We start from the raw sequence: 27,137 nt of genomic DNA on the forward strand, positions 1-27,137 counted from the left end.
ACCACCTCATCAGGGACTTTCATCAGCACCACCCCAATCAACCCACCAGAACCGGTTAGATCCCCAGACCAAAGACAGACCCCAGCCATTCCATCGATCAGAACCATCGGATGACGAGTCCAATGCTGAAGAGGGGTACTAGGATATCCCCTCTCTGACGGGGATGACACATTCCCTACAGTCGGGGGTGACGGGATGGAGGTGGACGTCTCAGACGAATATTATATAAGTAACTTTAATCTGGTTTGGAAATATTAACGTGGTAGATTACTCGTTACTGAGGCTGGGCTGGCTGGGCGGGCCAGGACTCAACGTGCACGGGGTCGGGTCGGGTTTGATGTTTTTGGGCTCGATCTGAGCTCTACTACAGAGTGACATGTAAATTTAATGTCATATATTGAAGATGGGAGGTTACCGCCCGAAAATGTTCCCAAACTTTGGACGTGTTTGGTTTCGCTTTCCTGGGGGGTATTCCAGAAAGCGGGTTTTGTGAAAACTCTGAGTTTGTTAACCCTGAGATGAGAGAAACTCTGAGTTTTCAGTTCCAGAAAGAGAGGTAACTTAAGCTCTGGGTCTGTTAATGCGGTAACTTACTCTGTGAACATAACCTGCTCACTGGCAGGTTTACCTGAAGAAACCCTGAGTCTGACGGAGCTGTCTGACAGCGGCTGTCCTTCCCTTCTCAGTCCGATCATACCAGGAGGAGAATTTAGATTTATTTAGATGAGCTCTCACTCCCTGACGAGGACTGAACCGAACAGCAGACCGCTTCTCATCAGCCCGTCATTTATATTCTCCGGCTGCACAGCGAATATCAGGCTACACGTCATCGCTGACGTGCTCTCAGATCTGAACAATCCTCTTCGTTTTTTTCTTTTTTTTTTAAAAATCACTTTGCAGGTTAATCAATCACCTTTCAGCAGCCAGAAAAAGATCAATAACTCACATTTCATTTGGCTTTCTACCATCAGTATTGTATTTTTTCCAACAACGTAATTTCAAAGTCCGTGTTTTTAGCCACATTGAGTGTAAGATTAAATGACTTTTAGTTCAATCTGTAGACAGTAAGTGTGTGTCTGCCTCTAATGTTGGGTCCTGGGGGTGAGTGACGCCCTCAGCCTCACCCAGTGACCTGACTCAGGACCATCTCCTCTGCCTCTGTCGGGCGTGGTGGAGGTGGAGGTGGGCACCACTTCATGTTCAACTACTTGGCAGGATGAAAATAGCCTAAAATAAAATAATACAAAACATTTAACAACATTCAACCACTTCCTCAAAGGCTAATATAAAAAAGTGATGTTAAATCCAAAATGAAAAGACGACCGCATCTAAAACTCTGTCCATGATTTTTATTACGGCCGCAGCCGTGTTACTTTTTTTCCCAGAAAATGTCTGCTTACTGTTTTCTCCCGTTGCCATGGTGAATCACTGTATCGGAGCTCCATTGATGATGGCTTTTTACTGGTTGTCAGGCACGAGCTCAACTCATAGTTAACAAGCTCAGAGTCGATTTACCTAACTCAGATCAGTTGTTCTGGAACTGAAAACTCAGAGTTTCACTTCACAGGGTAAGTCAACTCAGAGTTCAGGGTTAGGCTCAGAGTTTGTTGAACCTCCTTTCTGGAAAACCCCCCTGCTCTCCTCAACATGTTCAGCCATCATTCATATTCTTCTTCTTCTGAGGAACTGTCTTCTTCTTCTATGACACACTGTGGTGCACATTCTAGTAGCAGTGCTAAAGCGATTCGCTCCGGCTCAAATCTTTTTTTTAAAAATGATGATAAATAATAATAACAATAATAAATATGATGCGTCGACGCACAAATTTCGTGTCGACACATTTTTATTTCGTCGTAATCGATTACGTCGACTAAACGTTGCACCCCTAAATGTAAGTATAAATGATCAATGACAATGACAATGATCCAGCGAAGAGTGGAAGTTTAAACTGAGGTTTATATATTGGAGGTGATAAGGTGAATGGCAGGCAACAGAGCAGTGCTGGAAGCCAGTGGAGTAGACTATACCCACAGTCCAGACACAAGGGTGAAGGACACAATAAAACATGTGTGAGATAAAACAGGAGCATGTCCATCGCCATGACAGTGACTCATTAATCCTCATTAATCTGTCCCTTGGCTCTGGTCTGTCAGTACACATGACCGCACAGCAAGCCATATTTGTCTGATATTAGCATAAACACTTTTCCAAAAGGGACCAACACCACAAACACAGCTGTGAGGTCAAGTTCAGTTGCTGGAATTAACTGAGTTGAAGCCCAGCAGACATCTCCTGGCTAGCCATTAATCAAAGTGACCACAACCTTAATTATGCGTTACTTAAAGTCTGATATATAATAATAACAATAATAAATATGACGTGTCGACGCACACATTTCGTGTCAATTTTTTAAAATTATTTTATTGTCTTATTGTCAACGTAAATTATAGGGGTGAGTTATATAAAAATCCACCCCTCGTACAGTTACTATAAACAGGAAATGAGCAATAGAGAGCAAAATTGTGCTATGAACAGGCTATAAACATGTTTATGGGCTTCTATGGGGATTGACTCTCTTTTGGAGCCAACCTCAAGTTTACATTTGAGGAACTGCTGCTTTTAGTACTTCCAGGTTGGATCATATTTTCAGCCCTGTAGGTTGCTGCTTGATAAACATTTATCTTGTGCCCACAAATTAATCAAAACACAAGAATCAATTTTATATTGCACTTCATGTAGTAGCAATACCAGGCCTCTACATTTTGTATTCTCTCCATCGCCACATTGGCTCTGCAGGAAATAGCCTTCTAACATTTAAATGTACAAATGGCTTTTGGTGCATATAGCCAGATGTAAAGTGGCTATTCAGTGAAGTGGTTTAGCCTGTAGAATGCCAAAGTAATGCTCTGTTCAGGTTCCCTGATGGGATCTTATTTTGGAAAATAAATATGAATGATGGTGAATAAGAGAGATAAATCATTGATTGATACTGTTTAAATTGTGTCATGAATCACACTTATGTTTGTCAATGTAAAAGATAATTTTCTAGGTCAATAAATTGTCAGTTTGTTGTAAATTAAGTAAAAACTCATGTAGTGTTGTGCTAAAGTGGTTAGTGAACTACATCGTCTCATCAACTCACGTCACCAACACCAACATGGAGCCAACTGGGCTCAGATAGGAGAGTAAGTCAGTTCTGTGAGCTGCTAACAGAGCAGCTCTACCATGTTAAGTTATGCGTTTTGGTGAGAGTTCAACAGGATGATGTCACTAATGAGCATGTTGGTTCTGTAGTCTTTATTTTGATGTAGTCTGATATTTCATTAGTTTGATGACAAATTGAGACATAACACAATTCATACAGGATTTGTCTCTCCATTCACTTACATACAGAGTTTTTAGGTCAAACTGGGTCCACCGGAACATTGACTCTCTGATGACCAAACTGTATTTTAACTTGAAAGTGTCAACAGGAAGTTTACACATGAAATGCCGGGTGCTTGACGTTGTTGAAGTGAACACTGCACTGCTGGCTGAATGGAAGAGAGCTGGCCAGTGGACGAGCGTAGAGGATAGTCTTTACCGTTAACGACACCGATGGACTGAGAGAGCAACTGCTCGAAACTATCTACTCTTGTTTATTCCACTCCGGATTTTTCGCTCGTATAATTGGGACAAGAGCAGATTTGTGTCAGCTGTGTGGGGAGAGGAGTCAGAACACCGCAGCAGTCATGTATGTTGCTTCAAATGTTTTGCTTGTAAATCTCTGTCCTCATGTCTCATACCTGGTTTTTTAACCCCGCTGTCTTCTCGGGGTTAGTCATCGTTCTCCTCCTATTTCTGTGCGGGATTTAGCTTACATCTTCTCTGTCTAGTTCAGCGGCTTTTCTCTTACCGCTTCTTTCTGCGGCAGTCTAGCCCTATCAACCTGGCATGTCCCGTCCCCTCTGTGCTGTGTGGAGGAAGCACCGTGCCAAACCGAACTTACAAACCTTTTAATTCTGCAGTAGTTCTAGCTCGAGCGGTTTCACTGGAATGACACCTTGTTGGTCTGCTTCTAAGAGCATTTTGCAATGTCCTGAGGAGAACACACATCAAGTATTTGTGAGTGGTATCAAGTATTGTAGAATATCCATAAGGGCTAAGTTTTCAGTTAAAGGGTGCTGTTGTGTGCACAGTGCGTGGCGAATATACCAAACCGCACCACTATATAGGCGCGTGCTCCTGTTAGTGTGTGTGTGGTAAAGGACAGTGTCCATGTTGTGAGCCGTGCAGCCTGCGTGCACGTGTACAATACATCTTTGTGTAGAAAAGCCATTAAGAAGCAAAGGGTTGCACCTTTTAAATGTTGAAATTATTGTTTTAAGTACGCTCTGTGTGTGTGTGTGTGTGTGTGTGTGTGTGTGTGTGTGTGTGTGTGTTAGGACCATTTTAGCGATATAGGGCAAACACTGTCATTTTTAGTTGTTTCTGTGTCAGACATTATGCTATGTTACACTTTACTTCTAAGTTACTAAATGATATTCCATTAAAATGGAGGATGGTAAATGGAATGCAATTTTACAACTTTTCTGTCTGATTAGTGTCTCATTCACTCACACAAAGCATTGCATTTAACTATGTAAATTAAATAAGGTTAAGTAAAACCATTAACAGTAATACAACCAATCAAACATTTAATTTCTTTATAGTCAAAATGAAAACAAATTTGGGCGGATCACATTTATCGAAAAAGGACTATATTTGTTATGATGACCGTTGACTTCTCACCAATATGTCCCAGTCTTTGGAAGGCAGATGTTCCAAATCCTTCAGGGAACACTTTAATCACACATCTGATCTTGATAAACCTGACCTGCCAATTCTGGTGTTCTCTTTCAAATGCCAATTGAGCAGTGTGGTGCTGGGCTGTGAGCACAGGTCCCTCTAGAGCAGGGGTGTTCAACTAAAATTCAAATAGGTCCAGTTAGAGAAAATTCCCTTAAGCAAAGGTCGAGAACATCATAATGTCTAACTTATGTTATGATTAAGTGTTTTGCAAAATCAAATAAAGAAAGAACAATTCAAAAATATGTTGACAGTATTTTTTGTTACTTAACATTAATTAGACAGATAACTCTATATGTATTATTGTATTCTCTCTTTAAGGAAAAGAGGGGCTGCATTTAAGTAAAATACTGAAAGTAAATAAAATAGCTTTATAAAAATTGTGCATCTCAAAGTAGGCCACCTAATTTTTGAAAAATATAATGAAGTGTAGCAGCAGCTTGAGTTTCCCTTTTCTTTGTTAATATTTCACATCATAACAGTCTCAAGCAGTTTCACAACAGATTGATCTCAGCCCATCTTTAAAACTAAACACTTTATAGTTTCCTTCTTTCCCTCGTATCCACTCCTCCACTTTCTGTTGTTCATATTGGGCTCTGTGACTTCCTATATGTGACCTCAGTTCAGACTTGAGTGGGTATGTTTGGTCAAAAACTTGGTGCTTTGTAGTTGTTATGTAGTTATGATATGTAGTTATATTTCTCTGTTGTCTCCAGCTCACTCGTCTCTTGCCCCATTCACACTGCTGTTTGGATGCGGGGATGCCGCACCAATTCTCTGAATCCACTATCTGTGTGAATCTCGCAGAGGCGGCAAGGGGTGAAATTTCGCCTTCGGAGGTAGTAGCAGATCAGTAGTAGTAACGCCCTCGTTATGCACAGCCAGCCTATCCATTCACTGGTTCAGTTCACCAATACAAGAATGGATAGGCTGGCTGTGTGTAACGAGGGCGTGTTGGTCTGACAGTCTGATAACTATAGAGGTCCCTCACTCAACTAAATAAAGAGAAATGGCCCACAAAGCAATGTCTGTCACCGGCAAAAAACTTTAACTCACTGAGTGTTTGTGATGAAAAAAAAAAACATTGATGAAGATATAATGAGCAATAAGAATACACCACTTTAGGGTTTTTGTATCTTGTGACAGACTTCTGTCATAAACCTTGACATTTTTAGACTAATTAAATATTTAAATTATTAATCATATCTTCCCACCCTATATTATGACATTCAACAAGCTATCTGTTATCAGCTGGAGTGACAACATTCTTGGCATAGCTTTGTAATACACTGCAGTAGTACTCAGCCACAGAGTCCTGTTTGACTGTGTCCCAAGCGGGAAGGTCATGGAATCCAAATGTGGCTGTCACAGGTGAAAAAAACAAACTTGTTCAGCCTGACTGTGGGAATCCTCCTTCCTACCCACAATCACACTCTGTGTTTCTCTCTCAGAGCCAACTGAACAGTAAGTCCATTGTGCCACTGCAGCTCTGTGACTGTTAAAAGACCTAATTCAGCCAATAATCAGGCTGGAGCTAACGAGCTGCACGAAACCGATACAGAGCAGAGGGCAAACACTGAATTGGACTCACTCATCTGACTCATTTTATTCAACATGTATTATATTAATCCATGAAGCAAGATGCAACGTAAAGGATGCTGTTACAAATTTTGAGCCATATCCGTGTACTTTTAGTAAAAATTAGACATGTTTTGTTAGACTATAGCAATTTGGTACATTGGACGGGCGGCTGGATACACGCTGGACAAGTCGCCAGTTATTCACAGGGCTGAGGAATTTATGATCGTCCTTCTCAATTTTGAACCATTGCATTTAAGATTATTTTGTGGCGAAAGCTCCTTATGTGCCACACTCTGTATTTTTTACAATATGGCAACCAATGACATACCACATGAAGTAATATGCACAATCAGCAGAGAAGAATAGTCTTATTTATGTCACAGATCACATATGATACATGGCAAAATTGGAACTCAGCATTATATTTTCATGCACATCTAGTCTGCATCTGTCATACTAAATGTGCTATATAAATACATTTGACTTGACTTAACCCATCCCAAGGGAGCAGTGGGCAGCGTCAGTGCTCGGAAACCAACTCTAGATCTTATCCAGTGCTGTGGACAAGTGCAATGACTGGAGAATTCACCTAATGCACATGTGTCATGTAACCAGAGTACCCAGAGCAAACAAATGCAACCACTAACCACCACTAACTAATCGTGCTAACCACTAATACTTTGCTGCCCAGAGCCATCTTATTGGCTACATCACTTTATCAGTATGTTCATAAAGCAAGGATCTGGTAGTCAATGAGTTTATGTAAACTTTGGAAAAAATAATCTCTGCGACTCACCGAAATAGCAGATTGTTGACGGTTCAAGATTTTCAAAAAACTGACAGATCGCCCGCCCTTTATAGTCTAAGATGACTCAGTTATAGAGAACTTGAATGTTGTTGTCAAGAGAATTGACTTGAAGGGGAGTGAATCAAATAATAGGTCATATATTGAGTTGCTTAATTGGTAAGTAGTAGGGGTGTAAGACTTTACCTGTATGAATCAGAAATAGTTTTTACAGATGAAGATAGGCCTACACTTATTCACGGACCTCTGAATCTATTTAAATGCACTGTGGACTGATTGATGGTCGAGGATTTGGATTTTAGGAGAAGGATGGAAAGTTGGACAAAAAGGAGGCAGTTTGTAAGCTCTGTAGACCAGCGTTTAAGTTAGGGCTGGGCAATATTGTTATCACGATTAGGGCTGGGCGATTAATTGAATTTTAATTTCGATTTTGGCTTCCCTCGATCATGAAAACAAGATAATCGTAATAAAATGATCATTCTGCCGCACGCCGTGTCTTGTGTGGTAAATGCAGCGAACCCTTCCATCTCCACCTGTGCACTCCGCTCCGCCCCCGCCAGAAAATGTTCGCTTTCAGCCACGCCGGTGCGTATTTGGATAAAAACGTGTAGAAGAAGACGGTAGAAGATGGCAGGAATGCTGCCTTTGGTCGGAAAGAAAGGTAAAGCGAATTCTGTGGTGTGGAAACACTTCGGTTTCGAGGAGTCTGACTCGGAACAAACAAAGATATTGTGCAAGATATGTCACGCGACCGTGTCTGCACCTCAAGGGAACACGACCAATTTATTTAACCATTTCAAATCCTCATACAGAGTAATACATGACCAAGCAGTGAAGGAACAAAAAAACTCAAAAATCAAAAACTCCTCGACTCCAGTCACCGCCACCGCCACACAGTCCTCAATTAAGGCACTTTACAATGCCACCGCATATCCACACCCAGCTCCCACAGGCATAAAGAAATAACGGATGCCGTCACATACATGATTGCCAAAGACATGTGCCCTATCAACACCGTTAGCGACCCGGGGTTCGATAAACTGATTAACACATTGGCATTATATTTTGCCACCACAACGGACCTATGGTCGAGTCGCACCAGGATAGTGTTTATTTTTTATTTAACATATTATTTAATTCATTTTATTGATATATTTTTATCTTATCTATTTGCATTTTTCTTGTTATTCAGTTCAAACTTATCATGTTAAAAGAAATACCAGAGTTCAAAGTTCAATAAGTGCTTGTTCTCAAATCAATGAATAATCGTCTTTAATAATTGTGATTACAATATCAATCAAAATAATCGTGATTAGGATTTTTGCCATAATCGAGCAGCCCTAATCACGATATGTATTTTTGTATTGATTGATGTCGATAATTATCACGATGGTATATTTTAACAATAATGGTAATGTTGAATTGATAGTTTTAAGATTAGGATGGAACCCAAAACAACCTAGAAGGTCAATTATGGTTTACACAATACAAGTACTTATTGTCACATAATAGATGACAAACATTTAACAGAACCAACCAACCAAATGGCTTTATGTTACACTGAATAAATAAAATGATAAATATGTACAACAAATTTCTTGTTTCAAATGTGTCTCTAACATTTAAAAGGTAGTATACTGAACTGAACATTGATTAAAGAAAATAATAAAAAGGTAAATGTTGAGGATGGTTAAGCTACTGCATAAGATAGCTTCATAAGCTTCCTGTTCTGTAAGATCTGATATGGTTCAGACATGCGACCAGACCACATATCAGCAGTGGTCAAATAGTGCTCAACATCTCTGAGCTGCTCCTCCACCTCTACCCTCCACTTTGCACGTGTGAGGAATTCATGTTTGGCAGAGTGTACTTAGCATCCGTGACCGTCATTAGCTTCTTGAAGCCCTGTTTTTAAACTGTGCTTATAGACATCATATCTTTAGCGTAATGGTACGTATTTGCCTTTGTTATGTCTTTGTATCGCGTTGTTTTCTTCTCATATAGGGTAATGGCTGAAAAGGCAGCAGCAAATGTTGGTTGTCGAACTGAAGTTTGACTGGTAGAAGCAGATTTTTTTTTTTTGGTAGAAGCAGTAGGGCTGGTCTGTTGGCTACTTGCGGGGAGGCTGATGCTAGCATGATAGCACAAACTCATGTTTCGGAGTACTCTTCGGGAAGGTACCTTTTGAGATGATGAAAGAGATTGGTAATCGCTGACACATTTTGCACCTTAAGCTGGTCTGTCCTTTGTCAGACATCAGGTAACCGAACTATTTCCAAGTAAGTGAAGTGGTGTGACCTTTTCTTCGGTACAATTTCTTAGTTTCCTTGCACTCTGTTTCACTAGTCGGACCGCACATTTTCTTATGTTGGCTGGATACACAGCTGATCACATTCATTTTGAGTTGTTGTGAGTTGGAGGGGGTGGAAACATGTATCAACCACATGCATTTGTTAATCTTCTGTGCCATTGGCTTTTTGTAGGTTATAGTGTTTTTTCTAGGGAGAGGAAAATGGTCTCAAAAAAAGCTGTATCGAAAATGAATGTCATAAACTTATCAACGTTATCATGAACATTTTTACCATTAAAATGATCAAGATCGGGGTGCCATTCAGCTCGGTGGGTAGAGTGGGCGTCCCATGTGCAGAGGCTTCGTCCTCGCTGCAGCAGCCCCGGAATCGAGTCCTGGCCTGGGGCCCTTTGCTGCGTGTCACTCCCCCTCTCTCTCAACCTGTTTCCTGTCATTCCATGTCATAGAAAATGATCGAGATAATTTTATCGCCCAAGAACAAGAACAAGCAATTCAAAGATGCAGAGATTAATGCCTAAGGTAATCACAACATCTATAGCTATCTGTAACTGCTATAGCATCAGTACTGGAGAATTTATTTCATTAAAAGAACCCTTTTTTTGTGCGGCCGCCCTGAGCACCTCAAGTTGAAAATCTCTCAAACTGTCAGAAAGGGACGGAAAAGTCTATTTGGAGTAGATTGTCTGTACATTGAATCTTGCTGGTGAGTGTTGTGGTTTCATCACCTAAAGCACTGTAAACTTGTTATTGCTGTTTGGTCATCCCTCAGTTTCCATGGTCTTAGCAGCTGTCAATCAAAACCAAAGTGTAGTGTTTATTTCTCTTAGTGCACAAGTGCTTCTTCCCAGCAGTCCCAAGTGCACTGCCAGCGCTTTTCTGTCTGAAATAAACGCTATGTGGACACATGCACTTAATCCTTTGCATTAGTTCCACCACAAACATAGCAGGCTACCAGGAGCGCTAACATACCTTACCTGTTCAGTGTGTTTCAAACAAACTCTGGTGTGTTTTCCCTGTTTGCTTGATTTGTCTACACTAATGTGAAAGGTGTCAACCAAATAAACTTATTGACACTACTTGAAAAGGTCTGATTCCAAGTAAATTCGCAAAATGTGATTTTATTTAAAATCTGAGCACTTCTTAATGTGTGTTATGAATTTCCATTTATGACAGTGGAAACATTTACATTTTAATAAACAATATTTATACAGTTTATAATTATTCAAGCCAATTTTAGGATTAGTTTACTGTGTCAGCACCAGAGTGCAGGGATTGTCCTCCCATAAAACAGTGGGGTTAAGATTTCAACACCATTCTCAAGCTTGTCTTTTTTCATTTATTTATCAACTACCTTTCATGTACATAACCAACACCAGGATAGTGTCCGAAATCACTCGCAACTTGCCAATTTGTTGTGCCATCCAAGTATATTCAAAATACAGAAAATGCATAGTGAAAAGTAGTTTACAACCAAAGGTGAATTGTTCTGGAAATGCTGCCAATACTGCGTAAAATGCAGGCATTAGTATCTGCGAGTATGTGAGTCTATTCACCGATAAAATACCCTGGTAATTTAGAAGTGGGACCCTGCTTCTTCCCAGTTAGCTCTGTTAGCTCTGCTTAACGTTACATACCTGAAATCATTTCTTTTTCGCATCTCTAAAAGCCAACTCAGGAAGTTGCACTGTGCAAACTTGAAACTACTGTTTTCTACTGCTCTCCCAAAACTTTACCAGACAGTGAGGGAACACAGTCATGTCGGCTGAAAGACGTGCAGGCAGTCTGCTTTACTGCTGACACTACTGACATTTTGACTAGGGGATAGAAGCTGTAAAAAGTAATTGTAGATCCAGTTCTGTAGGCATTCTGTGAGGAGGGTTAGTTTAAAGAATTAATGTTGTCGAGATACTTTCTGTGTAAATTGTTATGAAACTGTTGAAGCTGAGTTTAATCAGTCAGTTTCGGCTAAGTCAGCTGTTGCAAATGGGCTTGATTGCAGAGCGGAGCTAAGCCTGCATGACATAAATCGAGCACTTATGAGCTATTCGCTACAGCACCAGTCAAAGTAACTCACTTTCCACCACCAATTTTAGCCATGAGTCCTACCCACTCCCAGTCAGTAGGTATGTATATTGATAAGGATTTAGCGATTCCGATGCTTTATAATCAATACTCAAATGAGTAAAATGAGTCCGCAAGTCAAGTGGCTATTGGCTAAGGATAATCCCATAGAGGAACAAGAGGAACAACAAACAAGGAACGGGCAGGGCTGGGCTGATTAAATTAACCTAATTTTTATCATTATCACACAATGTTTGCCAGTTGTTTAATTTTACCTGCTGTGCTAGTGCTAGCAGTGGTGCTGCTGCTAAGTGCGTCAAACACACGGCATGGCTGGAGTATAATGCCATGCTGTGTGGCCAAATGCTTGGACATATCAGTTGCATTACCGCCTTTGGCGCACAGATCCCTCTTACAGGTATTACAGGTGACGATCCCTGAGGTGTTGTCCTTCTTTGTGAAATGCAGCCAGACTTTGGATCATTTTTGCCGGAACGACATTTCTCCACAGTGCATCGCACGTAGCAGCCCAGCTCACCTCTGCTCAGCAGCAGCTTGTGTGTGTGACATCATCGCAAATTTGCGAGGAGGGTACGTTTGTTTACAGTGGCGGCGCAGCCCGGGAAAAATCGATAGTGGTATCGTAAAGGGTTTTTGGTGGCGATTCCAAAAGAATCATTTGACTCAGAACCAGTTCCCAAACAAAACCGGTTAACGATGCGCATCCCTGCCAGTCAGGACATCAAACCGAGAAAATTTCACTGAAGACCCATTGCTCGAGGCTGTAACTCAGCCAATCTCTGTAACCCAACATTCTCCACTGGTGCTGAACTTAAAGTACTAGGCGGGAACTGCCAGTCTGCAGTCAAGAAGGCGGACACCATTTCAGCCTATGCCTCCCTGTAGACTCTCTACTTCCTGGCCCTTACAGAGACCTGGTTCACCCCAGAAAATGCTGCCACTCCCGCTGCCCTCTCAACTGCCTACTTATTCTCACACTCTCCAAGACAAACAGGTCGAGGAGGAGGAACTGGACTCCTCATCTCACCCACCTGGTCCTACCAGGTCCTTCCCCTGGACCACCTACCCAGATCTGCATTTAAATTTCATGCTGTGTCTTTCACCCTTCCTTTCAACAACATTGTGGTGATCTGTCGCCCTTCCGAACCTATTTGTGACTTCTTTGATTAGATGGATGCCCTCCTAAGCTTCTCCCCTGATGATGGCAAACCACTCGTTGCCCTGGGTGATTTCAACATCCACCCAGAGTAGCTGCAATCATCTGAATTCATCGACTTCTTTCCACATTTGACTTTACACTCTCCTCCTCTTTACCCCCCCACCGAGCTGGGAACCAACTTGACCTTGTCTTTACAAGGTCCTGTAGTACCTTGGCACTCTTCGTTACCCTGCTCACTGTGTCCGACCATCATGCTGTCACTTTCTCTCTCCCCTTGAAGTCCACCATCTCCCTCACCCCTACACCTCACAAGGTCACCACCTGCCCCAATCTGAAATCCCTCTTCCCTCCGCTCTCTCCTCAACTGCACTCGCATGGACCTGTCAGTCGCTGCCGAGGATGTCATAGTGTGCCTTTGTCAACTGCAAGGAATGTTGGGCGTAATCCTCGACGACGGGCTGGCCTGCGCCCCAAACACAGCTGCTGTGTCCCGATCCTGCAGATTTGGACTACTGCAGCTTGCTCCTGGCTGGACTCTCAGCTTCTGCGACTAAACCTTTTTGAAGCTTGTCCAGAATGCTGCAGCACGCCTAATGTTCAGTCTACCCAAATTTTCCCATGTGACCCCCCCCTCCTCCATGACCTTCACTGGCTTCCTGTTGCAACCCGCATCTGATTCAAGACAATGGTGCTGGCCTTCAAGGCCGTCAATGGAGCTGCACCTGGAACACTGATCAGACCACAGGCTACTATTTCAGCTGGCCGACTGGTCCCACCATTGCTGAGAGCTCAGTGAGGTTGCGCCACACCTCTGTTCTGGCACCTCAGTGATGGAAAGAACTCCCCACCAATGTCCGGAAATTGGAATCACTCGCAATCTTCCGCTAAAGACTCTAAACTCATTTGTTCAGATTTCACTTTAACCCTACATAGCATGACCCCCTCTAAATGATCTGTGCACTTGGTAGGGTACTAGGATGAAATTTTAGGTGCTTTTGCTAAACCCTAACCTTTAAGAAACGTTAAGACATTTGCACACTTAACACCTTTTTTTAACTTCTATCAAAGATGTGGTATCCACAGCTTCTACTTTAACTACAGTTGAAGGTTTATTACAAAGTTTTAGCAAGGGCAAAGCAAACAGCTCAATCTTATCTCAATTGCTTTCGATCATTATCAAGAATACCTATTGATAAATATAAGAATTCATTATATAATACAGATTCATCTAAAAGAGCTGCGGCTGGTGAAAATACTTAGATGTAGTAGAGATTAAGGGGGCCATGCCTTCTGGTAAGCCATTCCCTTCCTACTGAAAGTCCAAGTCCTTGTGATAAAGTCACGACCCTACCCGAGGTCCCCAAATTTCCTCAAAATCCAAACTTTTATTACTTGTATGCTCAAGCCAGCAGTGTGAACAAAAAAACTCCAATGTTCAAATTGTAATCCACAGTTGGTTGGTAAAAATTGTTAATCCGTTGTGCTCTTAATTCCTTGTTGATTTCTGCTGTGGATTTCTTAAAGTCCTTTACAGATATTTAGGCTGCTCACATACTCCGTCTCATGTGTAGATCCAAGGAAGAAGCGAGAGGAGAAACATTGTCTCCTCTGTTGCTGCATATTTTATACTCTCTCAGCTGGCCATCTGTTGCTTAAGAGAGGGAGATTTTGCTACCTTATAAGTCCAAGGTCAACTGTTGTTCCTCTTTTTTTGCCCAACCATTGGGAAATTTCAATCTTGATTAGGACTTCAGAAATGTTTTCGAAATAGTAGTCGATTGGCCGCAAAGTACATGAACCATTTAGGACACAACCTAGAGTTCAACACTGAGAATACTTTTGAGAAAAAACTGCAATACAGGAGGCCAAATTGCCTCAATTTTTACCAATTCTCAAGAGTTATGTATTGCTTCAACGGCAAAGTTAAAAGTGAGGCATATGGACAATAAACCAGCTCTGAGGCCCAAGAGCAACTGGACATGGTTTACCCAGCATGTAGTCCGTTCTTTGGACAGCCTTAGGCTTCTACCCCTCTCTTTCTCTCTCTCTCTCACACACACACACACACACACGGTCCTTTGAAGTTAATAACTTCCTTTTAAGAACTGGACAAACATCCAATTAACACACACAAACTTTAAACATGGGCATACTGTAGACGTATGTACACACACACACACACACACACACACACACACACACACACTCGTGCCAGTCTTGAAAAAGTTATGATAAGAGATAATGACTTTAACTCAGAACGATGGTGTTATGAAGCCAAGTTTCAAGGCACCATATTCTCACGTCTCCTAACATGATGTCTCAGAAATGTCTTAAGGGAATTTCTCCAAATTTGGTACTAATGGCCAGTGGCTAAAGGTCAGAGGTCAAGGTCACTATGACCTCACAGCACACTTTTTTGGCCATAATTCAAGAATTAGTTACTATAATATTTGTAATGCAAATGTCGAAAAGGAGATATGACATTTCAACGCCTCACCTCCTGAGCTGAGGCGTTGAATAGTATCCAGAATATTTTTTTGCATAATATGATGTCATAATGCATCTGACCTCTGACCTTTTGGATATCAAAAGTGAAGGGATACAACTGCAATGCGGCAATTCTAGTTTTTGTATTGTAATTTCTTATTTATTTTCAAATCAAAAATATGCTAAAGAAAGACAAGGTACAAATGTGTAGCGTTGCATGACGATTTTATTGGTGCTCTTTGATTTTGTGCTGGTGCAGCTAGGAAGATTTAGATAGTTGCAGTGCTGTTGAGGCTGGTGTTTGTAATAGCTGGGAGAACCTAATCAACTGGAGAGACAAAACTGATTTACCATTGAAACATCCATTAGGTTCTATGTAGTTCATAAGTCTAAAAACTGCAACCTTTGAACCTGCGATTGCAAGGGTGCAATATATATGTGAAAGTGAGGCAGAGCAGCTCTTTTCCTAAAAAGATGACCTGTTAATTCAAGCTCTGGATTTGTTATTGATAAATACATGTTGAGCAAAGTCTGGCAATATAAAGTGTCAGAATTGTTGAAGGAAGACTCACAGGGACAATGCCAGTGCTGGCCCTGAGTAATTTGGTGCCCTAGGCAAAATCTTAGGCGGCGCCCTCTTGCATCGCAGTCAACATCACAATCAATTTTCATGTACTCACACAGTAACTGCATGTATATACTCAAGATTTTATTTATTTAAGTCAAAAATATCACACCAAATAAAAACTGAGGAAAGAAACAAGTGATAAAAATACAATATAAATAAGGCATTGTGCAAACATATTATCTCTCAGCCTCACCAAGTGCCATCTCTCGCTTATCTATTGTCAGCAGCTTTGCAAAACGACCTTCAACTCCTTCCATGTTGCCATGTGGGTATTGTGCTCCTGGCTATCCTCATGAACCTTCAGCAATTGGCTTGCATTTCTCCAGTCCTTTAGTCCTTCCTTATTAAGTCTGTATTCTTTTGGAGAAAACATTTAGCAGCAGAAGCAGTGCAAGCTATCATTTCTGTTTGAGTACATCAGCCAGCTTCTTTTGATTTGTTCAGCATTGACTAAGACTCTGTTACAAAAGTCAGGTTGACACTCTCCCATCTTTGTTTTTGGGAAATGTGTAACTGTTTTTTTTTTTGTTTTTTATCTGAACTGGTCCTCTGTGAACTAGCTCTCATCTCACTTTGTCAGTTAGAAGAGATGTCCAGTCAGCAGGTCTGTTGGTGCAGCCTTTAGTCCTGATGCTGTGTCACTGTGCTGTGCTGAGGTAGAGGGACAGGAGCACCTGATGCTGTGTCACTGGGCTGGTGCTGAAATATGTTAAAAGTGCATCTGAAGAGAGAAGAGAAGTATATGTACGGAAGAGGATTTGGGCCACATGTGAATTTTTTTTTTTTTTTTTTGTTCTGACTTTAAAGTCAGAATTCTGAGATTAAAGTCAGAATCCTGACTTTTTTTCTCAGAATTCTGAGAATAGAGTCAGAACAAAAAAAATAAATAAATTCACGCGCAGACTTCTGACTTTTTTCTCAGAATTCTGACTTTTTTCTCAGAATCCTGACTTTAGTCTCAGAATTCTGAGAAAAAAGTCAGAATTCTGACTATAAAGTCAGAACTAAAAAAGAAAATTCATATGTGGCCCTAATCCTCTTCCGTATATAGGTGACCACTGCATGTTACATTTTAATAAAAAAAAAAACAAGAAAAACAGATTGGTGTGTGCCATACATAAAACTAATATAGACTAAGAATGAAAATGTGTTGAGATTCATTCAACTTTATTGTCATTGAAAAGCAATATAGTCTAACCAGAGTGCAAGTGCAGTGTATGTATTTTGCCTGTGAATGATATGGGAAAGCTAAGGTGTGGGGTATTGACAGTAATACACTTTAACTGCACTTTAACACTAATGTAAACTTTAACAAACATAAACTCTGATACAATAAACCAAAGGTTTACAACTACACTATGACAAAGGGGATGGAAAACTAATAGCATTTTAACTGACATACAAGCAGGAAAGACACCTGTGAAATGACACCTGAACAGGTCTAACGTTAAACTTTCCAAACGTCCCTGATGAATTTAAGGTGGAGTAACACTAACACATGTTGACTCAGCTATTTACTGATTATTAAACAATGCTGCTATCATCCAAAGTAAGCTAGCAAGCTAACACCCTGCTCCAACAACAATCATTAAACTATTAATTTCATTCACTTCCTCACATTGACGTTACTGTACCTGTATCTTCTTCACCTTTTCCTCTTCTTTCCTTCTTTTCCTTCACTGGGCGCTGGATGGTTTCAGTCTTTTGGACCTTGTGGTTCCGCTACAGTATCAGTAAATCTCTCTCTTGGTCTTGGGGTCTCTGTGCGGTCAGATTCAGGCAGCTTGCCTCCCGACCCGCCCCCCTCACAGAGGACAGGTACAGTGCAGAGAACCGGGAACCAGAAAAAAAGGCCTCTCCGTTAAATAATAGTCCTTGCCATGACGTCATATTGCTGTGGGCTTATATAATATTTCGAGATATTAAAAGCAATGGCACTGAAAACAGGGGGAGAAAAAAATTATAATAATACAAATTGTAAATATATATATAATTTGTATTATTATAATTTTTTAATTAAGCAATATGACGTCATGGCAAGGACTCTATATATATATATATATATCTATATCTATATATATATATATATCTATATCTATATATATATATATATATATATATATATATATATATATATATATATATATATATATATATATAAAAATTTGTATTATTATAATTTTTTTTCTCCCCCTGTTTTCAGTGCCCCCCCGGATGACGGCACCCCTAGCATTTGCCTATACTGCCTATGCCCAGGGCCGGCACGGGACCATGCCCATGTTCCCACAGCCCTATGTTCCCACATTTCTAAGACATTCTTTTTCCAAAATTAGCCCTGATGTTACTACATTTCCTCAGGGTTAGGGTTGGGGCTAACCCTCATTGATAACATAGCTAAGAAAATTGAGAGTATTTTGATAGCATTGGTCAACATTTAGGTGAAACATTGATCATTGTTGTCAAATTGCAAAAAAAAGAAGAAAGAACATTAGAATAGTCATCAGCTGTAAAGACACATGGGTGGAACCTTCAAAAAACACAGAGGTTAGATCACTGTTATTATCAAACCTCAGAGTTCTACCTGAAAAGACCTCTGACTCAGACACACACACCACACAGTGTATGTCCATGCAGTGGAGTCCTGTACAGAGTGACTCATGCAGTGTCTTTTCCTAATAACAGAGCTGCTGCAGTAACCATATATCACACTGACTAGAACATCTATTTCAGCCCCTGACTGAGCTCTTCTCTTTCTTTCTTTCCAACAGAAAGTGCATCTGGGATTAAGGGAAGTTTGGTCATTGGTGTGAGGGTTAATGTTATTTTGAGCACTGGCCCTGGACAGCTGTTACTGGTGAATTACTGTAGTCTATTCCCTTGAAGGCTTCTACTATGAAAAGCAGTTACAGGAAAGGTTGAGTTTGCATTAACTACAGATTTAATTGTTAATGCTCCTCTGATTGTCTCCTTAATGCTCATCATCATTCTTCAGCATTGCTTTCTCCTCATGATGCTTGTTTTACCAAAGACGTCTTTTAACAGCAGATTGTCTTTCAATCTAAAGCATGTTGCTCAAGTTTAGATAAGCAGGAAAAACCCTGCTCATCATCTTTCTCCCCATTCATCTTCTCCGAACTGCAGTCTCTTCTTATCTGTTGTGATTTAGGGATCTTTTTTGACCTAAGATAAGATTGTCTCAGCAATTGATTCTCTCTATGTCCTCTTCTCCACCTCTGGTGGTGCAGGTGGTTCAGGTGAAAGAGATTATTAGAGGATTACCTACTAGCTCTCTTGCCTGTAGGACCAATGCCATGGCGACAGATAGGGAGTGAATGACAAATCCGTGTGTGTGTGTGTGTGTGTGTGTGTGTGTGTGTGTGTGTGTGTGTGTGTGTGTGTGTGTTGCAGGGTTTAATTTAGCAGGTATATTTATTTTGCCAGTATCCTGTGTAATTTGCCAAATGTCCTGCAGGAAATATGCCAAATAAATCAATCAGTCAATGGCATATTAATACTATTAAAAGTATTAGTGTATGCCTATGGATAATTTGCCAAGAAGCCAGTGCATCTTTGGCTTGTTGTACTCCTTGAGGCTGAGTCAGTGGTTACCTCAGTTTTGGTCTAGACTCGTTTAACAATATCAACAGGTTGTGATCACAAATTAAACCATCAGTTCAGTATCTGCTCTGTGTGACTCTTTACCTGCCCTGTCACCAGGTTTGTACGGTGGCCCTGAAAGGTCACAGCACTGCAACTTAAGAAAACACATGCAAAAAGACAAAACACAAGCAAATTGAGAAAACATTTTCATCAATTTGACAACACATGCGCAGCATTTAGAAAACGCGCTGCAAAGACCACAACACAACACATTACAAAAACGAGCTGCAAATAGACCGCAACACAACACATTCACAAAAACGCGCTGCAAAGACTGCAACACAACACATTAGAAAAACGCGCTGCAAATAGACCGCAACAAACAGAAGTGTTTCCAGAGGACATTGAAAAGTGACGCACATGTCCGGACATGCTTGTTGTTGACGCGGGTTTTGAGTCACACCACTATACAAGTATTCTCAGCATTAAGGTAAATGCGGAGAAACAGCGTATTTGCTTCCGGTTTTCAAAATAAAGGTATTAAGAACGGTGGCCCTGAAAAGTCACAGCACTGCAACTTCAGAAAACAACAACACAGCTTTTACAGTAGCTTAAATATGGTCAAATATGCAATCTCCAGGTATAAATATGGGACTTTTAGTGTTGAATTTCTCCACAGTGGTGCAGTAAAAGTGCTTGATTTCAAGTATAGTTGTAGTGTTCTATGTGAATTATTAAGCAATGTGTTTTTTCAGTAGCTCAAATATATGAAAATATGTCACGTGGAGGTACAAATGTGGAATTTTATTGTTGAATTTCTCCACATTGGTTCAGTAAAAATGCTTGATATCAAGTATGGTTGTGGTCAATTATGTGTGGAAGTCAAATGTACCACCCATGGCCAGGAATTATTGAGTAATGTGTTTTTAAAGTATATCAAACATAAGAAAACATGCAATCTGCAGGTATAAATATGGGACTTTTATTTTGGCATTTCTCCACACTGGAGCAGTAAAAAAAAAAATTATAATAAGTGTTTTTTTTTAATTCATCATGGGCGCATGAAACACTTTAATGTAACATATTTTATCTGAAATGTAGGTTCGATATATAGCTTACTTTTCTTAATACCTTTATTTTGAAAACCGGAAGCAAATACGCTGTTTCTCCGAATTTACCTTAATGCTGAGAATACTTATATAGTGGCCTGACTCAAAACCCGCGTCAACAACAAGCATGTCCGGACATGTGCGTCACTTTTCAATGTCCTCTGGAAACACTTCCGTTGTGTTGCGGTCTATTTGCAGCGCGTTTTTGTAATGTGTTGTGTTGCGGTCTTTGCAGCGCGTTTTTTCTAATGTGTTGCGTTGCGGTCTATTTGCAGCGCGTTTTTGTAATGTGTTGTGTTGCGGTCTTTGCAGCGCGTTTTTGTAATGTGTTGTGTTGCGGTCTTTGCAGCGCGTTTTTTCTAATGTGTTGCGTTGCGGTCTATTTGCAGCGCGTTTTTGTAATGTGTTGTGTTGCGGTCTATTTGCAGCGCGTTTTTGTAATGTGTTGTGTTGTGGTCTTTGCAGCGTGTTTTCTAAATGCTGCGCATGTGTTGTCAAATTGATGAAAATGTTTTCTCAATTTGCTTGTGTTTTGTCTTTTTGCATGTGTTTTCTTAAGTTGCAGTGCTGTGACCTTTCAGGGCCACCGTAGGTTTGACCCTGAAAGATAAACCCAATGACAGTGTTTCCCTGCATGCACATTATCCAGCCCAACAGTGTAGGCTCACAGACGTAGGTACACAGCATCTGTGACAGGTATGCTCAAAAAGCAGGGATTCTTTAATGTCATTCAACAGGTGCTGTTTACCTGATGTTAATATAACAAACATATACTTTCCACTTCCACAGTTAAGTAGTAGTTTTTAAGTAAGAAGTAAAACTATTATTTTGGTAACATTGCTGATGTAAAGTAATTATCAGTATGGCTGTGTGTGGCTCTGAACGATATTAGACTGGCTACAAACTAGTAATTAGCCTGCTGCACTCCAGTGACAGTTAAGCTGCTTATTGGCCAGCTGGAGATTAACCAGAAAGTCCCTGCTTCACAGGGGTCCACACACACCACAGAGCCAGTCATGTGGTGCTTAGTGTGGTAAGAACAGTCTGTCAGCTTATTATCAAGCTCATTCTGCTTCAACACAATAAAACATGATTAGAATTATTTATCTTATTAACTAGTTCTGTACAGTACAGGGTTTAGTTTCTGGACTAAGGCTGTATTCACTCCAGTTTGGTTTGTTTAGGAATATGTGAACTAGGGCTGTAGATGTAATTTTTGTAATTGAGTATTCTACTGATTCTTACAGTGAAGAAAATAAGTATTTGAACACCCTGCTATTTTGCAAGTTCTCCCACTTAGAAATCATGGAGGGGTCTGAAATTTTCATGGTAGGTGCATGTCCACTGTGTGAGAGATAATCTAAAAAGAAAAATCCAGAAATCACAATCTATGATTTTCTAACAATTTATTCGTGTGATACAGCTGAAAATAAGTATTTGAACACCAACGTTAATATTTGGTAGAGTAGCCTTTGTTTGCCATTACAGAGGTCAAACGTTTCCTGTAGTTCTTCACCAGGTTTGCACAGACTGCAGGAGGGATTTTGGCCCACTCCTCCACACAGATCTTCTCTAGATCAGTCAGGTTTCTGGGCTGTCGCTGAGAAACACGGAGTTTCAGCTCCCTCCAAAGATTTTCAATTGGATTTAGGTCTGGAGACTGGCTAGGCCACTCCAGAACCTTGATATGCTTCTTACGAAGCCACTCCTTGGTTTTCCTGGCTGTGTGCTTTGGGTCATTTTCATGTTGGAAGATCCAGCCACGACTCATCTTCAATGATCTGACTGAGGGAAAGAGGTTGTTCCCCAAAATCTCACAATACATGGCTGCAGTCATCCTCTCCTTAATACAGTACAGTCGTCCTGTCCCATGAGCAGAAAAACACCCCCAAAGCATGATGCTACCACCCCCATGCTTCACAGTAGGGATGGTGTTCTTGGGATGGTACGCATCATTCTTCTTCCTCCAAACACGCTTAGTGGAATTATGACCAAAAAGGTCCATTTTGGTCTCATCTGACCACAAAACTTTCTCCCATGACTCCTCTGGATCATCCAAATGGTCATTGGCAAACTTAAGACGGGCCTTAACATGTGCTGGTTTAAGCAGGGGAACCTTCCGTGCCATGCATGATTTCAAACCATGACGTCTTAGTGTATTACCAACAGTGACCATGGAAACGGTGGTCCCAGCTCTTTTCAGGTCATTGACCAAGTCCTGCCGTGTAGTTCTGGGCTGATTCCTCACCTTTCTTAGCATCATTGAGACCCCACGAGGTGATATCTTGCATGGGGCTCCACTCCGATTGAGATTGACCGTCATGTTTAGCTTCTTCCGTTTTCTAATGATTGCTCCAACAGTGGACCTTTTTTCACCAAGCTGCTTGGCAATTTCTCCGTAGCCCTTTCCAGCCTTGTGGAGTTGTACAATTTTGTCTCTGGTGTCTTTGGACAGCTCTTTGCTCTTAGCCATGCTGAATGTTTGGGTCTTACTGATTGTATGGGGTGGACAGGTGTCTTTATGCAGCTAACGACCTCACACAGGTGCATCTGATTCAGGATAATACAGTGGAGTGGAGGAGGACTTTTAAAGGCGGACTAACAGGTCTTTGAGGGTCAAAATTCTAGCTGATAGACAGGTGTTCAAATACTTATTTTCAGCTGTATCACACGAATAAATTGTTAAAAAATCATAGATTGTGATTTCTGGATTTTTCTTTTTAGATTATCTCTCACACAGTGGACATGCACCTACCATGAAAATTTCAGACCCCTCCATGATTTCTAAGTGGGAGAACTTGCAAAATAGCAGGGTGTTCAAATACTTGTTTTCTTCACTGTAAGTATATAGCGAAAAAAAACAAGTATTTTAAAGATCAGTGGTAAAAAAACAAAAGAGACAGTAAGGTCTCTTAAAATCAACAATTTTATCTTTTTTGTAGTGAGTAGGCTCAGCATGTGTTTGAACCAAAATTTAACACAGTGAATGTGTAACGGCTGTAGGAACAGGTTGACCCAAAAGTGATGCCAAATAGGTGACGATTTGAAAGGTGCATGATTGATTGCAAGAATGATTATCTGATGGGTAGAGCTCAAGTGCAGGCTGCTGGTGCAGGTGGAGACTCGCGGTTTACGTAGGAAGCTGGCTCAGGCACTAGAAGTCTGTGAGGGTTGGAAGAGGTGCGGCAGGCTGGGAGGCGAGTGGTAGAGGAACTGGTCCACAGGTATGGACCAGTAGACCGCTAGAAGAGGATGAAAGTAGAATTGAAGTGTTCGCGATTGAAGAAAAGAAAGCTTTACACTCAGTGCACTGCAGGTGTGTGGACCGGCATAGCTCCGACCAGCAGCAAAGCCACGCCAAGCCTCACCAAGCACCTCTGAAAGATAAAGCACAGGACACAGACCACAAACAGGCAACCACAAAGTCCAATAACAAAATAAAAAACATTAATCAGTCTTATAAAGGTATAGTTCAAAAGACTGGGGAATGTGGTGGTATGGACCCGCCAGAGTCCTTCTCCGATAGCAACCCTAAACCTCTGATAGCTACTGAGGCTGCACCTATTCTCATAAGTTTGAAGTTATAACTTTTTTGGAAAATCTACAAGGTGACAGGAAACAGGATGAGAGATGAGGGGATGACATGCAGGCAGGGAAGGTCAGATTTGAACCCTGGGCTGCTGCAGGACCCAGCTTCTGTACATAGGGCACATGCTTAACCAACTGGGCTACTGGATAAGTAAACCACATTAATACACTGAGAACAATATGCTGCTTCAATGATGGTGCTTCAATGATGAAGAAATAAAGGAAGAAGAGTAAGCACTTTGACGGGAATATTCCCAGTGATATTTCTGACTAATAAGAGAACAGCTTGCTCATGCATGGCATTTACGTGAACAAATGAATTTCTGGGCCGCTCTGGTGTGAACACAAATGAACGAAGCGTGATATGCAATACATAACGTTTTGCATTTTGGCCAAAAATGTCAATTTTGGTCTCATATGACCAGAGCACCTTCCTCCACATGCTTGTTGTGCCCTCCACATGGCTTGTGGCAAACTGCATGGCTTTGTTTCAACAATGGCTAGAGAGCCATTGTTGAAACAAAGCCATGCAATGTAAAACTGTCTAAAATTTTGACTATCTGGTCGGACTCTGGAGACCTGTGATCTGTTTTCCAGTGTTGACATCAAATGTGACACATAAGAAGAAAAAAAGGCCATTGTCCAACTACTGTGGTAAAGGATCATCTGTTTTCAGCTGTTTTGTCCTTGCCAAAATGCCATATATAATCAATTTGGCCTAAAAACTTCCCAAAATCCAATAAAGACCTGGGCAAGAGACCCTATGTTATTGAATAAACAATGTTTATCGATGGATATGGATGAGTTCAGTCTCGATATACCGTTTACCACTTCTATGGCCACTTTGACAGGGACAACAAGGAGGTGGCCATCAAGGCTGTGCTCCCTGCAGACCACCAGCTCCTCACACTCTCCCACCAACGTGTGCGCGGCACTAAGGAGGGTTAATGCATGGAAGGCTGCTGGTCCTGATTGTGTCCCTGGACACGTCCTCAGGGCCTGTGCTGTGCAGCTGACTGAGGTCGGGACTGACATGTTCAACCTGTCGCTAGCCCAAGCAGCTATAAAAGCATGCATAAATACCACCTCCATCGTGCTGGTGCCAAAACACTCTACTGCAACAAGCCTTAAAGACTTCCACCCAGTTGCACTCACCCCCATCAATCACAAAATGCTTCGAGGGGTTGGTCCTGGCTCACCTCAAAACCAGTTTACCTTCATTCCGCCCTCTCCCACCTCTACAACAGTCACACCTACCTGAGAATACTGTTCATCGATTTCAGTTCAGCATTCTGCTGCTCCTAAAGAGAAGTGACGGTACACGTCATAATGATGACGTCAGGGTGTTACCCAGGTGTTTCCCCTGTCAATCTAAACCCGCGGACCGTTTATAATGTGTAGTGATTGAGAACCCGGCCCCCTAAACAGCCTGGAAGATGAAAGAGTTACGTTTTTTTTGCTAAATTACATGATTACATAATCGCCATCAGTAAACAGGTCGCTGCGTGAATCTGTCACTTGCGGGGACGGAGGCTGTTTTCTGGGGGAAAGTTCACTGAAGTCTTGGTCAGGAGGGCTGACCATCGCGGTGATTTCTTTCAACACAACCACTTGAGTGAGTTAAAGGTTTTTGCCGGTGACAGACGCTGTTTTTCGGGCAGAAATGAGACGAAGAATTGGTAGGACAGGTGGGAGGACAGACGCTGCTCGGCCTACAACTGCGGTATTTTTTTCCTCATATAAGTTACCAACGACAGTTACAGTTACTAAGTTACTTTTGTTTGGTCATGTAACGTTAAATTAATCATTAGATTAGTCGACTAATCTAAAAAATAATCGCTAGATTAATCCTTTGAAAAATAATCGTTTGGGAGAGCTCTATTTGCTTTACTCTGATTGGTGTTTGGAGAGCAGTGTTGTTGTGAGGCTGGTCAGACTGTGTCTGAGAGGGGGCAGTTAGCCTCAGTACCAACTGACATAGGGGACTCTTTTCTGGGCTCAACTCTTAAGTTTGGAGGGCTTTGGAGTGGAGGGTGTCTCGGGGGCTGGACTTCAGGTGGTTAAAAAAGTTGAATGTTAATTATCAGTGGGTATCTGCCTAGTTTCTGCTCTACATGCATTTGTTGGTGTGTTTCTGTGTATGTGTTTAATGTATTTGCAGAATTGTGCATGTAAAGATTCTGTTGGATGTTTGTCCCAGCAGTTATAGCTCTGATGACTGAGTGGACCCCATACTTCACTACCATACAGCACAATGGGCTTGATGACACTATCAAATATTTTAAGCCAGATTTTGACTGGAATTTGGAAATCATAAAATTTTATCTTAATTCCACGTAGGGCTCTTCAAGCTTTTTCTTTTAGTGCATTCATTACCATTTTGAAACTCCCTGATGCTGTAATGATTATACCAAGGTAGGTATAACTCGTGCTGTGATCAATTATATGACTTTTTCTAATGATAAATTAGTGTTTGTTCGCCGGACATCTGGGGTGTTTCTTTTGAGGAGTTTGATCCTTTTGTTTTTTCGGCGCGGTGGTGGTGATGTCCATTCCGGCCGGAGAGGCGGACGTTGGGTGAGTCTACGCTGCAAAGCGGCATCAGGTGTGTGCCATGTGCCATGTGCTATATGCCAATGCCTCGGTGGAGGACGTGCTGCTGGTTGTCAGCAAACAGGTAGGCTGCCAAAATATGGGTTATGCTTCACGGATGAACGAGGCAATGGTTTCTGAAGCAAGAACGTTTGGTGAATCAGCTGTTGATCAGTGGCGTGGTGGTGAAGGGGAAGCTGCTGGTTGTATCTCCAATGGCAGCACCTGCAACGCAGGGTATTGTGTCCAATGTCCCTCCGTTTATTAAAGTCTGTGTAAAGCAAATTCAGACATGAACTTCTAAACACGTAACGCGGCCAGTTTATCTGCATAAATCCGGCCCTGCTGCGGAAGTGGTATAAATACAT

At 41.3% G+C, this 27,137-nt stretch overlaps 1 protein-coding gene across 1 annotated transcript in view; it reads left to right on the plus strand.

Annotated features, from left to right (window-relative positions):
* The first annotated feature begins 3,514 nt into the window (after positions 1–3,514).
* The window catches only part of ripor1 (RHO family interacting cell polarization regulator 1), a 104,018-nt gene continuing 80,395 nt past the window's right edge, over positions 3,515–27,137 (plus strand). The window contains exon 1 of the mRNA XM_030426295.1: positions 3,515–3,733. The gene's annotated coding sequence lies outside the window, so the exon portion shown is untranslated. The remainder of the gene's footprint in view (positions 3,734–27,137) is intronic.

The sequence above is a fragment of the Sparus aurata genome, chromosome 8 (assembly GCF_900880675.1).
Source record: "Sparus aurata chromosome 8, fSpaAur1.1, whole genome shotgun sequence".
Taxonomy (NCBI): domain Eukaryota; kingdom Metazoa; phylum Chordata; class Actinopteri; order Spariformes; family Sparidae; genus Sparus; species Sparus aurata.